Source organism: Stegostoma tigrinum, chromosome 23, assembly GCF_030684315.1.
Source record: "Stegostoma tigrinum isolate sSteTig4 chromosome 23, sSteTig4.hap1, whole genome shotgun sequence".
Taxonomy (NCBI): domain Eukaryota; kingdom Metazoa; phylum Chordata; class Chondrichthyes; order Orectolobiformes; family Stegostomatidae; genus Stegostoma; species Stegostoma tigrinum.
The window spans coordinates 42,046,212-42,063,757 of NC_081376.1; the positions used below are offsets into that span (position 1 = coordinate 42,046,212).

Below are 17,546 nucleotides of genomic sequence, written 5' to 3' on the forward strand. Positions count from 1 at the left end.
AAATACTAGGTGTAAACATTTGCAATATGGTTCTCTTATGGTTTACAGATCTTTATGAAAAACATTTGTTGGTGGCATTGTCTCATTGCATAATGGGACATATCATATAATGCTTTGGCTACAAGCCTAATGATGCGTAATTAGTTTCATCAGGTAACAATGTTCCTTTTAATGCAATTCCTCACAACCTGAAGGATCCACAACTATGGTGCAAATATCTTAAATGACAAGAAGCATAGATCTGTAAGAAAGATTACCACATTACGGAAATGCCTAGGATGCCGGAAGTTCATAGATGTGGCTATATTTATAGTAACTGATCCAGGGTTGTCCCATCTCAGTGTAATGCATGGCTTGTGAATTCCATGTTTACCAAACAGACATTCTAGTGTATTAATGACAACATCCTTTCAACTAATACTTTTACAGGAGTCTTAATAGACATAAGTTGACAACAAACAATCTATGAGGATATTAAGATAGGTGAACAAAAGTTTGCCAAAGAGTGTCGAAAAGTAGAGACATGTTATGGAAGAGAATTACAGAACTTAGGTCTTAAACAGGACCAGTAATGTTTCAGTGATAGCAATCAGGCGATTTTCAAGAAACAAGAAGATTGATTAAACTGTGTGCATTTTAAACTGTGATTTGTGGTATGCCTTGGAAATATCAACCATAACTGAGGAGTTTGAGGAGATTTCTTCTAGGATGTTTGGCATAAGATGGAATTCTGACACACTTTGCAATCATCCAAAGTGGAGTTTTCTGTTGCGAGGGGAGGACAGTGTGTGACTCCAGCAGATAGTGCAGCTCTGTGTCAGAATTCCCTAGGAAATCAGTGGAAATATGTCACCCGAGGAGTTTCTTTGGCAGAGTGGGTAGATGGGCGCTAGGAAGAGTTGATTTTGGTTTCCATGTCTCAGGATTAAAACACTGAGCTCATCGTAACGTTCAACCCTCGTCACAGAAGCAATGTGCGCAAACAAAATGTGAAAAGTACACTTAAGAAATCAGGTCAGACAGAGCCGACGGTAATTTTCAGCTACATGACGATAAGTTCAGCATCAGAAACAATGGTCTTTTATCCAGTTTGCCTTCTCCCATGCCTACATTTCTGTTGGCACACAGAGATCTTTTAAGGGAAGCAATAATTCACCTAATCAAAAACCTGCTCGAACAAAAACCAGGCAAGTTCATTCGTCGAAACACGGTGAAAGAACTATAGGGGGCCATAATGTGAAATAGGAGACAGCCGGTCTGTAGCTTGGCTTCGGACTTCACCTGATTTCAGTGAAGGAGAGCAGTAAAGTGGGCTGTCTGTGATGGGAAAGAAAATGTTAACGGTGAGTTCTGAGGAAGGGTCACCGGACCTGAAATGTTAGCTGCTTTTTTTTTGCCTTCACAAATGCTGCCAGATCTGCTGAACTTTTCCAACAAGTTTTGTTTTTGTTCCTGATTTACAGCATCCGCAGTTCTTTCGGTTTTTATCTATGATTCGCGCTGTGGTCTAACCACCTCTTGTCCCATTGTGCGTTGTAACCGTTTGGTAGCTCTGCCGCTGCGTGAGCTTAGCTGCGGAAAGTTGCATAGAAACATTCACTATCTCAACGTTTGATAGGAATTCAGTTGAATGCTTTTGGTTGATGATTTATGAATTGCCACATTGAAGCACTCACTGTAATGGTGCGTGGGTGGCAAAGGTGCAATCGAACGAGCTCCTTGTGAAGTCTGCTCATTGCAAAGATTTTACTTTAAGATTTAGAGGTGAGATGCGCTACTTCAGTGTTCTACTCAGCAATTTTACAAACAACAAAAGCATTTCAAAGGCTTCAGATAGGCATCTTCGAAAGTCAAATGAGACTCGTTCCATCACCACAGCCACTGCCCATCAATAATAGAACACAGCTGCTCCACTTAGAATACAAAGGAGCTTGGCAGGATTTGAAACAGAACATTCTGCTTTTGTAGCCTCAAACTATTGGCAACCTGGTTTCCTGCTATTTAAATATTAACGTTCGTTCAGCGAATTTTATTTCAAAAGATTTTTTTTCAACAATATTACGATATCCGAATCTTGCACTGCAGACTTATTTCGAGAATTTTAACAATATCCAGGAGGCACCAGGATGAGGCAATCAAAATCAAAGTTCAAAATAAAGCTTGGTATGCTTAATTGCAAAGAAGTATATTTGTACAGATGTCAAACAACATTAACCCCCTTTTACACTAGCCACTAAGTTTTTGAAAGGTCTGACCTCTGGCTATTCAAAGAGCTCGCAAGATTCCACTGCCCAACAAGAATCTATCTGTCTCCAGCTTAAAAAAAATGCAATGACCCCTGCTCCTAACTGCTTCTGAAGCAGAGAACTGCAAAGTCACACAACTCTCTGAGAAAAAATAATTTCTCTTCTTCTCTGTCCTAAAAGGGTGCCCTATGACTTTTAAACTGCATTCCCTAGTTCTGGACCCACTCACAAGAGGAAACATCTTTTCTGCATCTGCCTTGTCAAGACCGTTCAGGATCTTCACCATTTCGAACAAATCACCTCTCGTTCGTAGAGCCATAGAAGCACAGAAGCAGACCCTTTAGTCCAACCAGTCCACCCTGACCATAATCGCAAACTAAATTAGTCCCACCTGCCTGCACTTGGCCCAAATCCCTTCAAATATTTCTTATTAATATACTAAGGTAAGTGTCTTTTAAAAGTTGTAACCGTACCCACATCCACCACTTCCTCTGGAAGTTCATTCCACACACGAACCCACGCTCTCTGTAAAAAAAAAGTTGCCCCTCATGTCTTTTTAAAACTTTTCTTCTCTCATTTTAAAAACTATGCCCCTTAGTCTTGAAATTTCCCACCCTGGGGAAAAGACACCTGCCATTCACCTTATCTAAACCCGTCACGATTTTATAAACCTCTATAAAGTCACCCTTCAACATCCTATGCTCTAGTGAAAAGATGTCTCAGTCTATTCAGCCTCACCTTATAACTCAAATCCTACATTCCCAGCAACATCCTGGTAAATCTATTTCAGACCTTTTCAAGTGGAAACAAGCCCAACCTTTCTTCATATGTCCAACCACACATTCCAGGTACCAATCTAGTAAACCTCCTCTGAATGACCTCCAATGCATTTACATCTTGCCTTAAATAAGGAGACCAAAAGTAAACACAGTATATGAGATGTGGTCTCGCCAATGCCCTGCATAACTGAAGCATAACTTCTTCATTTTAATGTCAAATTCCACTCATAATAAAGGATAGCATTCCATGCAGATCCTATAATTGGATTCCGGTTGCATTTTAGAGAGAAACTGATTGGATCCTGCACAAAGCGATGTTGTAAGAACAATCCTCACGACAGACTACAAATGCTGTAAAAAGCTCTCTGCACCGTGACTCATGGGGTAGGTTTCTGTCTCCACTCTCCTTTAGGAGAGCAATCAACAGGGCTCACTTGGTCTGGCACCGTTTTCTCGAATGAGAACAGGGTCTTGCCTTAAACAAGATGTAGTTGATTACATGTTAGTAACTAAGTACAACCTACACTAAATGAAAGACATTGCTGCAGAGACTATGATGAGGACCTGGGTGGATCTGGAGGTCCAACACCTTTGTGAACGTAAACTGTTCTCCCCCAGTTCTGCACATGTCATCACCGTGTGTGATGCTGAAGGCAGTCTTCTGTATTAACCTTTTCAGTTCCGCGTATCCTTAAACAACAAGCAATACCGAGCATACAAATTTGAAATTGGAGTAGTCCATTTGGGACTCGAGCCTGCTTCACCACTTGATTAGTTCATGATTGGTTGGACTGTGGCCTCTACTTTCCTGTCTGTTTCTTATGGTCTTTTCTCGGTCCATCAGTCTCAGGATAAGGGTTTAGTAAGTTAGAACTGCGACGAGGAGGAATTACTTCACTCACAGGGTTGCAAAGAGCTGTGGAATCTCCAAGATTGAATATATTCAAGCCTGTGATAAACAGACATTTGGTTTCTCAAAGGATCAAGGAATGTGGGGGAAGGTGGGTGGGAGATGTGGTGGAAACTCAAGCCATGATTGTATTGAATGGCAGAGCCTTCATTATGGTCTGGTCCTGCTCTTACTTCTTGTGTCCTTGTGAATTAAGCCAATGAGGACAGAAATTGCTGAAAACTGGGACTATATTCATAAGTCCAAAGGGCAGGTCTTCACATCAAAGACTGAACTATTTCGAAATATTTCAAAGGAATAAATGTTATGGTACAGCATAACCAAGAATAGTTTTCAACATTATTGGCCCAAAGGTATGGTAACAGTATGCTTTTCAGCATGAAATAATTGCCCAAATATAAGCAATGATTCAGGAGGCTTCAAGTATGTTGGAACTTAAATCTGGCACCAACATTTCCAAACCACCCACAATTTGGTGAAATTAGTCTTTCCCAGAATCTTTTCCAGTTGTTCTTTTTACAATAATTTTTCTGCTCTTAGATACTGATTACCAATGTTTCATGCAAAAGATATATTTGGACCCATCACTAAGGGTCAAACATCAAACTTAAGTTCACTTACTGTGCCTATCATGCTCAAATACAAATATTAATGAACTGCAATAAATTCAGACCCAATTACTGGTCTCTGGAATTGGCACCGTAAAGATCTATCTAACTGTTGTGACCAGAAATCATAAAATATTCTCAGCTGATTTTGTTTTTATTGTGCAATATGATACATTAAACCAAATGTGATAAGAACATATTACAAGAAGTAAGTTACTGGACTGCACTGTCTTTTGTAAAGAAGGTGCTCTTGTAAACGTGACTCTCTTTGTATTCTAATAACACACTACTTACTGCAATAAAGAAAATAATGTCAGTCTTTCCAGAAAAAAATGTTCAGAGACTTTTGTTAAATTTTGTATATTGGCAAATACAACTTTTTTATTCTTCAAAGGGATATACTGCTGCTGGAAAGGCTGGCATTTGTTGCCCATCTTAATTATCTTTGAAATGAGTGGAAAAAGCAGTCAGTAATCAACCGCATTACTGGGAGTTTGGAGTCACATGCAAGCCAGAGCAGATTTCCATCCCATGGGCCAATATTATCATGATCACTATAACTGATACTTGCTTCTCATTTTTTTCCTTACTAAATGCCACGGAGTAATTCGGACTCATGTCCCCACAGTGTTAAGCCATGTCTCGAGAGTACAAGTCCAGTGACACTACCATTATGACACCAACCATCTCCCCTTTTACTGGCAGTTGTGTTCCAACAGTCTTGAAGTCCAATTGTTGGTGCTGTATGCACAGAAATGGCAGTTTTATCCAACGCCCAATGCAAAACACTAAGCACGCTTCTAGAGTTAAATACTGCTCAATTAGAGGAAAATTAGGTAAATTTAGCTCTGTCAGTTTGCTGTTACATGTTTTCTGATATCGTCCATGCTGAGTCTGTTAACAGAATCAACCCACCACCTGCTTATGGAGCACTAGGTTGCTACGAACAATCCTCCATTCCCTTTTTAAAAAATGTTATTAAAATATAAAACTTAAACATATTAGACAGCCCCATTCTAGATCTTTTCTGATCAGTCTGTTTGGAGATATTATTTCATATCTTTGAACCCACACTATCTAAGAGGGAGGAACACTACTGCTGGGGCACAAGGGTCCCTGAATCCACCAATCAATACAGGGTTTAAAAGCATATTTGTTCAAGAATGGAAGGAGATGAACCATTAACTTCTTCATTAGAAGATGTTGCTTGATAGCATTAAGTAGTTTCATATTGGCTAGTTGGGCATAATAACTAAGATGATAAGGAGAAACTTATGGCACATCTATCTCCATCAGGAACTTGAGCTAGCTTCGCCTTTTACCCAATTATGACTCCATGGCATCATCAGCTTTGTTGGAGATCAACTCAGTTTTCAACATTAACCTTTTCTGAAACACTGCCTTGTGCAACATCACTCCCCCACAGCTGAGAGTCATACATTTGGGAATATAACTCTTTCTACATTTACCCGCACCCCATCTTGCCCAGTTCTCTGATTTCACAAATTCAGGTGGTCTAGAGGTTTCACAATTCTTCCGTAATGTCTTCTCTTTGGAAGATTGGTAGATCTATATCTTGAGGATTGTTCATCTCAATTCTGACCTTGACTTTGATTTATCTGTAAATTATTTCTTACCTGGAGTATGCTTTATCTCTTGGATGTTCTTTGAAGAGTATGTTGATCCTTAAAAACTGAGTTATTAGTCCATTACTTCATCTGGAGAATGATTAATCTCTTCAATTTCTTCACAGAGGAACTCTTCCCTCCTATCTCAGGGAGTTGCCCCCTAACATCACCTGGGGTTCATTAATTTCATGATTATCCATTGCTGCAGGTGACTACTACTTGGAACATAGTTCACTCTATTTTGCTTATCTTGGATTTCTGAGCCAGATAATTTCATCTGAATTTTGTGCTAAATCCATGAACATGTGGACCATCTGAAGTTTGGGGAAGCAAACCTTCCTTCTCATTTTTCTGATATAATTGTGTTATAAGAACATAAGAAATAGGAGCAGGAGTAGGCCATCTGACCACTTGAGCCTGATCTGCCATTCAATAAAATCATGGGTAATATTTTTGTGGACTCAGCTCCATTTACCAGCCTGCTCTCAACTGCTTCAATGGGCAAGGAATTCCACAGATTCACAACAATTTGGGAGAAATTCCTCCTCAACTCAGTCCTAAATCTGCTCCCCCTTATTTTGAGGTTATACCCCTTAATTCTAGTTTCACCCAACAGCAAAAACAGCCTCCCCATTTCTATCTTATTGATTCCCGTCATAATTCTATATGTTTATATAAGATCCCCCCTCATTCGTCCAAATTTCAATGAGTATAGCCCCAGTCTACTCAATCTCTCCTCATAAGGCAACCCTATCAACTCCAGAATCAATCTAATGAACCTCCTCTGCACCTTCTCCAGTGCCAGTACATCCTTTCTCAAGTAAGGAAACCAAAATTTTGCACAATACTCTAGGTGTGGCCTCACCAGCACCCTGCACAGCTGCAGCATAACCTCCCTGCTTATAAACTCTGTTTTTAAACAGTTGAAGTATGTAGACCGTTATATAGTATGTAGGTATATAGTTTATATAACATATAGCCTATTTACTTCAATAACTGAGCAGGTTGGACACGTACATTTGCCCTCTGTGGCTGTCTTCTTGATGAATTAGACATTTTCACCTTCTCAGTTTTGTTACTGGAAGATTGCAACTTACTTAGCCCCATACCTCATTGTTCTTTGTTGGAAGATGAAAGATTAACATGTCACTCCCTAACTTGGATAATTTCGCCATCAGATATCAAAGTCAAATCTGCTGCACTAATTTGTTCACTACATTGTTTTTGCTTCAGTTAAAGAATTGTCAACGATCTTGTGAATTTTACTATTCATTTCTTTTCTCTTCAAATATACCTTCTCACGGACTTTGCTTGTTTCTGTCATCTGAACTTTATTCAGTGACTTTACACTAGTTTACATTACCACCCCATCACTCACTTGTCTTCTGAAATATTTTTCTCCTAATTCTATTGGATTTTCTCCAGCATTGTTATTTAAAGAATAATCCCAAAACCTAATCACCATGTTATGAAGCCAACCAGTGACATAGAATCATAGAATCCCTACAGTGTGGAAAGAGGCCCTTCAGCCCAACACATCCACACTGACAGTCAGAGCATCCCACCTAAACCCATGCCCCTAATCTACACATTCTTAAACACCACAGGGTAACTTAACATGGCCAATCCACCCAGCCTACCCATCTTTGGACTGTGGGAGGAAAACCCATACAGATACCAGCAGAACATGCAAACTCCACACAGACAGTTACCCAAGGGTGGAATTGAACCTGGGTCCCTGGTGCTGAGAGGCAGCAGTGCCAACCACTGAGCCACAGTGCTGCCCATAGTGATGGTTGGGAAAGTACAGCCATCTTTTTTCCGTTCTATACTAAGTGCGAGGGCTTTTTGGTTAATAGTGGTAGAGGATGAACCACTTTCTCCTTAAACAGGACAATCTAACCAAATTAAAAATAACAACCCATTAGGTGCCCTGTAGCAAAATCAAAATTGTAAAGAAGACTTAGCCACTAATGAGGGTTACAAAACAGAAATGCTTATCTTAGCAAGATGCATTTTGTTTATGATAGCAATGTAAAAAGTACCCCGAATCACGTCATTTTCACTACAGTTTGGAGTCAGGTCCATTTAGCATGAAATCAGAGTCTAGGACCCAGTTGAGATCTAGTGCTTATCAGAAGCAGTCTTCATCCTCTGGGACTTTTTTCCAGTTATTTTAAAAGACTTCAAGCTCTCTTGCCCTCATTCCTCACATCCCATCATACTGCACTCACCTGCATGACTCCTTAGTTTCCATACCAAATCATGTCTCCACCCACACAATTCTCCACAATGGTCTCTCATGCCCTCCACATCACCTTAATTAACACTCATTCATAGACCTCAGGAGCCACATGGAAATTAGAGTGAAATTCTAAAAATTTAATATAGTTCTTGCTATACCAACATGATTGTGCCAAAAGCTCCAATTCATGAAAGGATCAAAACTCTAACTTCCTTAAGTGGATAATCTCTTGTGAAACAAACTCACTTTTGTTCATATCACTGATCCTTTAATAACCACTTTAATCTGTCAATCAAACAGTGAACTCAGAGCCCTGAACTGCTAAAATTGTTAAAAGTTTTGAAACTCATCTAAGCATTTGTAACAATCACCCTTTAAGGAAGTATCAAGAACAAATGCTATTGAAAGTGCTGTACCAGATGCTACAACAGCTGGCTTGCCAGTCAAAGCAGTGTGGCAATTTTAAAAAAATAATCTGTAGCTGCAGATAGTTTTCTATTACAGTGTAAACACCTGGGCCTTCAAAGAAATGCAGATCATGACAGTGATCATTGCAAAAACATTGACATCTACTTCATATGTTTGTGTCTCCCACATTACAGTTTGATACCCTTGCAACCGTGAAAGTATGGTCTGTTTGAATACTGACCTCCACACTCTTCCTCCTTCAGCAAAAGTTGGTTCTTTTGGAAATAGCAGCAAGATATCTGTACCCAGGTCTCACCTGCCACACTTAAAGGTTCACAGAATTGTCCTAATGCCACAAAAGAATGGTCGTTAGAGTTCTGATTTAAACAGGATGTTTGACAGTGAAGATAATAACATGAAAAATGAAAGTATTAAGTCATAATACTGATTGCAATTGTTTTCATTGCTGTATATCCACAAACTAATGCCTATTCTTGTGACTGTCTTTCTAATAACACATGGACAAAAACAAAACTGTAACATTTAGATAGTGACACACAGTTTGTTTTCATACATGACCGATACTCAGCACAGCTTCAGCTGCTGAGGGCCACATCCTCCAGAATTTCCTTCCCAAATCTCTCGCTTCTCCTTTTAAAACCTACGTCTTAGACTAAGCTCTTGGTCACCTGTCATTTGCCCCCGTGTCCAATTTAGTAATGCGGTCTTCGGCCAGTTGAATATTCGTCAAAGCATGATGCCAAAGCAACAGCCAAAGTGTATAAAGCAAGGTTCCATTGGTAACAGTTCAGTACTTATTAGAGCTGACCATCTACATTTTTGTGATTTTGGTCATAGGATAAATATTGGACAGCACAACTGGGAGAACTCACTTGCTCTTCTTTCAAAAAGTGCCGTGGGATCCCCTGAGAGGGCTTTTGAGGCCTTGATTTCATGGCAGTTTTAATAGCACATCTACCCCTCAGTCCTCCACCTGACGTTAGTCTGGATTTTAGGCCCTGGTCTCTGAGGCCGAGTCTTTAATCCACTAAGTACTGACTTAGTTAAGACTGCAACCATTACGTATCTTTAAGGATTTAGATATAAACGTAATTGCAGATGAGCCAGTTTTTATTTAATCTTTGTCCCATTAGGGTTAACCATGCGGTTTTCAGTTTGAAGACCAATTTCAGAAACCTGGTCTCCAAGATTTACTCTTGAAGTGAATACAGAACAAATACACTTTCCTGCGTATATACAATGAAAATATTATCATAGTTTTTGCTCCTCTGCTGCAGATTAAGGGCTTTCCAATGCCAGTTCACTCTCTTTATAGCTTGACTTGCTGCATTAGCATTTTCTTTTTCAGCTGTGTTGAATAAATAGTATTTTGTCGATTTTGCAGCTTTATTTCCCTTGCAAGTCATTTCTTGCAGAACCAAAATAATTACTTTCACTGCTAATCTTTTCCTAAAGCTATTGTCTTCTTTACTTGAATCTTAAGACAGATTCTCTCCTCCTACAAACCTACCACAAGCAGCAATTCAGTTAACTCCAACTCTGCATCACTTCCATGTTGCATTAATGGAGGGAGGGAGTTTTTTCTTATTTCATCCTTGTTTGGTGTTGATTATGTTGAATTGGCACTTTAAGCGGTTGCTACTTGTCCATCTACCTAATATGTAGCCTCACAGTGAATTGCTTTTGGCCCCTGTTGGAGGCTGTGGTGTAACCATTACAAAACTTTGGAAAAAGCTACACTTATCCTGTGTAGTAAAATCAGAATCGAAACTGTAAAAAGGTTAAGAGGCTTCAGGGGTCCTCTATACTCATTCTCTGGTGAAAACCTGTGCAGGACGGTATCAAAAGAAGTTTCACAGGCGAATGAATTTTACATTAAAATCATATGGATTTACTGGGAGTACTTACCAAATGATTGGTTATAAGATTGGTTTCAAGGGGTAACTTAATGAGGATTTAGGGATGGAATTCCAGAGTTTAGTTACTTGGCAATTGAACAATTGAAAATCTATATCCCACCACCGTCAAGTGTTTGGCTTGGCTTAGCTTATTGCACTGGTGCATCTGAGCCAGAAGGTCTGGAGGGTGCCTTCCTCCTTTTCAAACACATTTTGTATCTCCCTTGCAAGTATTTATTGAGCCAAAACTTCCAGATTCAAACCCTCGTGATGACCAGACCCCAATTATTTCAGTTCCAGACAGAATCTCCAAAGTTCCAAACTCGTGTGTAGGAGAAATTAATTGGCTCCCCTTCTTTATTCACCCCTCGGCTGATCATTTCCAACTCATCCCCTCCCTTCTGGATGCCTTTCTCCCAAGTCAAATGAAATTACATCTCAAAATGAGCCAATTTATATTGGATTTCTTGACTTAACAAAGAGTGGGTTTGTTAGATACCAAACAAAAGAGAAAATAATAACGTAACTCACATATACGAAGATTGGAAATGAGAAGAGATTCCAAAAAGAAAACAAGCATTAAAAGATATACGGTCCAGTCTCGGAATCCTTTTGAATAAATAGTGGAACAGTTAAACAGTCAGATTCAAGATCCATAATTGACAAGTTTGTTAAAATCCCTTTCTGGCCCTTTCTGGCAAACTGGCTTCCAGCATCAGATTAGAAGGTCCTTTATTTGCAATGCAGGGGTGAGTCTTTGGCTGTCACCTTTACTGCACACTTGGGCTCAAATGAGGTTAGGACACTTATATACCTCAGCCCATTGGTGTACCCTCTTCCACTAGCGTACACAGGCCAGGGTGGAATAAGCTTTTTAACCATACTTGAAAGGGAAAGACTCAAAAAATATTCTCTTTCCCAGATTGCTATCATTTCCCAGGCTGAGATAAGTGTCAGAGATTATAGTTCAGTTTATAGTGCATTTCTCCTTCATAATTTAATCTATTTGAAATTTGAAACATTGTCAGGTGTGACATTTCAGGCTCTCTCTCTCTCTCTCTCTCTCTCTCTCTCTCTCTCTCTCTCACCCTTCCTCCAGCCAACCACTAAATTTAAGTCCTTTTTTTTGGCTGCAGCAGCCCTCTTTTAAAAGACATAACACAGTGTAGAGCTGGATGAACGCAGCAGGCCAGGCAGCATCAGAGGAGCAGAAAAGCTGACATTTCAGGTCAGGGCCCTTCTTTCTGAAGGCCCAAAACGTCAGCTTTCCTGCTCCTCTGATGCTGCCTGGCCTGCTGTGTTCCTCCAGCTCCACACTGTGTTATCTTAGACTCCAGCATTGGCAGTTCTTACTATCTCTTTTAAAAGACTTGTGTTGCAATTAAAAGTTCAATATGTCCAATAGGAGACCCAGGATTATGACCCAAGGATATTAAATCTCTTTCAGAGACCAGACGCATTTAACACCAAGGAAGTGCAATAGATCCTGAAGTGCCATGCTTAAGATGAAGCTATTATAATGTGTTTCCATCTGCCCCTTTATGTTCATGCAATGATATAGAGCTGTAGAAAATAGCTGCAGGAGCAGGCCATTTGGCCCTTCAAGCCTGCACCATCATTCAATATGATCATGTCTGATCATGCAATTTCAGTATCCCATTTCCATTTTCTCCACATACCCCTTGATCCCTTTAGCTGCAAGGGCCATGTCCAGCTCTCTCTTGAATATACCTAATGAATTGTCATCAACAGCTTTCTGTGGTAGAGTATTCCACAGGTTCACAAATATCTGAGTGAAAAAATTCTTCCTCATCTCAGTCCTGAATGGTTTACCCCTTACTTTTAGACTACGACCCCTAGATCGAGACTTCCCCAGCATTGGAAACATTCTTCCAACATATAGCCTGTCTGGTCCCATCAGGATTTAATATGTTTCCATGAGATTGCCCCCTCATTCTTTTAAATTCTAGCGAGTACAAGCCTGGTCAATCCAATCTTCTTCATATGTCAGTCCTGCCATCCCATGAAACAGTCTGGTGAACTTTCGCTGGGCTCTGTGAATAGCAAGAGTGTCCTTCCTCAGACTAGGAGACTAGAACTGCACACAATACTCAAGATGTGGCCTTACTAAGGCCCTGTATAACTGAAGTAGAACTGATTTGAGGTAGAACAGAGGAGCTGTTCTGAATGATATTCAATGCACCATTGAAATCATATTGTCTGGGTGCCTAACAGCCTGGTACCACAACTGCCCTGCCCAGGACTGTACGAAACTACAGAAGGTTGTGCGTACAGCGCAGTCTGTCACAGAAGCCAACCTCCCATCCATGGACTCAGTTTATACTTCTTGTTGCTGTGGAAATGCTACTAACATCTCCAATAGCCTCTTCGGTCAGGCAGAAGATACAGACGCTTGAACACACACACCAGCAGGTTCAAGAATAGCTTCTTCCCTGTTGTTATTAGACTAATGAAGGGTCTCTCTAACTTCAGATAATGTTGACCTTGTTAATGCTGATTTTGCTCTGTGTGCCTCCTGTGCAGTGTAACCTGTATGCCTCACTCTGGCTAAGTGCCCTATAATCTGTATGTCCTTGTTTTCTATGATCTGCCTGGACTGCTCACAAAATAAGGTGTTTCACTGTGCTTAGGTACACGTGGCTACAATAAATCAAATTGAATCAATAAATCAAATAAAATCAAACTAACATTTATTGCAGAGATAATGGGAACTGCAGATGCTGGAGAATTCCAAGATAATAAAATGTGAGGCTGGATGAACACCCTCTCTGATGAAGGGTCTAGGCCCGAAACGTCAGCTTTTGTGCTCCTGAGATGCTGCTTGGCCTGCTGTGTTCATCCAGCCTCACATTTTATTATCTTAACATTTATTGCAGATTGTGTGACAGTGAAATTCATAAGTCGGCTGTTAGATGTCCATTTATTAACACAATCTCTGTATATCAAAGGCTTTCTTTATCTCTTGTATTTCGTAAAATGACCTTTGCTATTGTCACACCCACTTTAATAATGAATATGCTTATCTTATTCTCTTAGTCACCATTGGTCTAAAACATCTAAAGCAGAACTTGCCAACATTCCCACCCCAACTGTTTCTGTCTGATTTGGCAGGATGTCACAAGAAGCAGGTAAAAAAAAACTGAGCTAATTTTATCCTATTGTGTCAATTGAGTTTTATACGTGACCAATGGTTTAAAAATCTACTGCACTATTATCCAATGTTAAGACAAGGCATAGTGGCAGCCTCTGAGGCTGATGGTCATGAATTCAAAACCCACTTGCATCTTTTTCCAAGAGGTCCTGGTCTACTGTGACTCCCAACCTGCATTTGCACCAACTCGTACCAAGGCTTGTGCACTACCACTCTCAATATGGCATGCAATGATACGCCGAGTGGCCAACAGACTATGTCAAGCCCCTGGACTGATATTGGAGATTACACTTGACTTACTGTGTCCGGTGTCTCCCTTGACTTGACTGAGGACTACTTCCCTTATTCTTTGACATGTGGCCATTCACAAAGTACATGCGCAGTCGTCGCATCTACGCAGTTGCCACTCGTGTAGGTGCGAGACTAGAGAGACACAGTGCTGTACAGCCATGCGTCCATCCTCTTGACTGGTGGCAGCTGACTTCTGATGACAAGTTGCCTGGCTTTGTGTCAGGGCTAATAGGCAAGTCAACATAAAAGGTACGAACTGCCTGTTAGTACTGACTGGGAGGCAAAGCACAAAAAGACAAGGCAAGGCAAGGCAGAGATGCTGTAAGTATCAAGGTAGTGGAGTAAGGGAATGAGGGAGTACCTGAAGTGTTCCCGTGTGTTCGGTGCCTGTTCCTGTATGTTAATCATCCATGCAACAGCACTGAAATGATGGGTGCTAGTGTATTCTAAACTGCGATATTAAAAGGTATTAAAACAGCCATACTCTATGTGATTTGGAGTTGTACCATGATGATGTGGTGAGGCTGGTATGTGTCAGATATCAAGGTCTGGTTCACTCATGTGCTTTAGGGAGGGAAATCTGCCCAACGTCCCTGGTCTGGTCTACATGTGACTCCAAACCCACAGCAAATATGGTTGACCCTTAATTTGAAAAAGGCCAATCATTTAAAGGAGGGACTGGTGATGAAAGGAATGCCCACATTCCATGAATGAATAAAAAAAGGAAAATCACTGAACTGCTTCGATTTACAATAAAGAAGGTCTGCAACAACTCACTAAATGAGGCTCCTAACTGGGAAACCAGAGAATTGGGAAGGTTTTAAAAACCAACAAAAGTTTACAGTAAGATAATGAAGAAAGAGAAAATAAACTTTGAATATAAGCCAGCAAGTAATATAAAAGTGGAAAGAAAGAGCTTATTTAATTATACAAAAAGGAAGAGAGGGACCAAAGTGAACATAGACCCCCTGGAGAATATGGTTAGATAATAACAATGAGTAACTGGGAAATGACAGAGGAGTTAAACAAACATTTTGCATCTGTCTTCATTGTAGAGGACATTAATGGCATTCCAAAAATGCTAAATATTCACGGATCAAATGTAGGGGAGGAAACAAGCACAATAATTATCCATAGACAATGAGAGCTAGGGAAATTAATGGGCCTAGAGGCTGAATTGTTCCCTGGACCTGGTGGGTAATACCCTAGGATATTAGAGTAAGAAGCCACAGAAATAGAGGATGCACTGGCAATAATTTTCTAAGAATCCTTAGATTTTTGGATTATCCAAGAGTACTTGAAAACTGCTAAGGTATCCAACAAGGAAAGGAGACAATGAAATAGGTAACTATAGGCCAGTTACCTTATCATCTGTCATTGGGAAAATGTCTGAGTCTCTCATAAGGGATGCAATTGTAAACCATTTAGAAATATATATTTTAATCAAGCATAACCAGCATAGCTTCATAAAGGGAAAATCATGTCAGACAAATTTATTAGAATTCTGTGAGGAGATAACAAGTAGAATAGATAATGGAGAACCAGAAATTGTAATATATTTGGATCTTCAAAAAGCATTTGATAAAATACCACACATAGGTACTCAATAAGATAAGGTTTATGAAATGAAATTATTTATTTATTGTCACATACATCTTGAAGAGACAGTGAAAAGTGTTTTGTTGCCACAATCTGGCATCATTTTGACATATAATAAGAACTTACTTAATATGAGATCATCTTCTGTTTAAATTGAGTCTCAAGCATGCTGCAGGGCTTCTGGAAGATGTTGCAATCCTCAAGGAGACCTGCTCTGGGGACAGCAACAACAATCTCAATGCCCCAGGGAGACCCTGGTTCTGCTGTTGCCGCTACCTCGCCGACACCACCAAAAGTCCAGGCCATGATGTTGGTTGTAGTATGTTAGCACGGATAGAAGATTAACCAACCAATGGGAGACAAATAGAGAGTTGGAATAGGGGCCATTTTCAGGATGGCATCCTCTAAGTATTGGAGTGCCAAAGGGATCATTGCTGGGGGTATAGTTATTTATAATATACATTAATGACTTGGATGAGGGAAGTAAATATACTTTCCCCAAGTTTACAGATGACACAAAAATGAGGATAACACAGAGTCTACAGCAGGCTTTGGACAGCGTAAATGAGTAGGTAAAAATTTGGCAGATGGGAAATAATGTGGGAAAATGTGAGGTTGTGCTTACTTTAGCAGGAAGAGTAGAAGAGCCAAATATTACTTAAATGGAGAAATATTGCAGGACATTGCAACCCAAAAGGATTTGGGGGCTCTTGTACATAAATCACAAAGGATTAGCTTACAAGTTCAGCAGGTATTAAGAAGGCAAATGGAATATTGGTCTTTATTTCAAAGTGAATGAAATGTAAAAGTAGGGAAATCTTGCTAAAAATATAGAAGGTACAGGTCAGACAACAATTCAAAAATGGCAATAAGTTTTGGCCCCCTATCCATGGCAAGATAGGCTGGCCCTGGGGCAACCTGGAAAAGGTTCTCTAGGTTGATTCCAGAATGGAGGGATTTTCTTATGTCAAGAGGTCAAGTAGGATGGGCCTGTGCTCATTGGAGTTTGGAAGAATGAAAGCCAACCTTATTGACACATACAAGATTCTCAGGGGACTTGACAGGGTGGACATGGAGAGGTTGTTTCCTCTTGTGGGAGAATTTAGGACCAGCGGATACAATCTCCGAATAAGGGAGTGCCCATTTAATACAGAAATAAGGAGGAATTTCTTCTCCCAGAGGGTTGTGAATCTGTGGAATTCTTTATTGCAAAGGGCTATACAGGCTGCGTTGTTAATAACATTCAAGGCAGTGATAGACAAACTTTTAATCGGTAAGGGCATCAAGGGTTATGGCTGTGAGGCAGGAAAGCAGAATTGAGGATTATCAAATCAGCCATGATCTCATTAAATAGCAGAGAAGACTCGATGGGGCAAATGGCATACTTCCAATCTTGTATTTTAAGACAGCGAATTGCAAACCCACAACTTATACCAACTGGGAACTCAACATAAGCAGATGCGTAAGAATATTACCAACTGCAAGTTCCCCTTGAAGTCATACACCACCCTGACTTGGAAATATATCACTATTCCTTTACTGCCACTGGGTCAAAATCCTGGAGCTCTCTCCATAACAGGGTCTACCTGCAGCAACTAGACTATATACTGTTGCTCAAAGGCAGCTCAAATCCAGCCCATTCAGAGACAACTACATCCTGTGAAACAGACATTGTAAAATAAACAAAAGATGGGTCCAGGGAAGATGTGAATGGCAAAATAATTAATCGCTGCCATCTGAA

General features: G+C 40.2%; 2 protein-coding genes across 2 annotated transcripts in view; one reads left to right on the forward strand and one right to left on the reverse strand.

Moving 5' to 3' along the window:
* The window catches only part of LOC125462240 (acyl-coenzyme A synthetase ACSM3, mitochondrial-like), a 654,353-nt gene that overhangs the window by 503,012 nt on the left and 133,795 nt on the right, over positions 1–17,546 (reverse strand). The window lies entirely within an intron of this gene.
* axin1 (axin 1) overlaps positions 1–17,546 on the forward strand; it is a 288,963-nt gene that overhangs the window by 6,850 nt on the left and 264,567 nt on the right. The window lies entirely within an intron of this gene.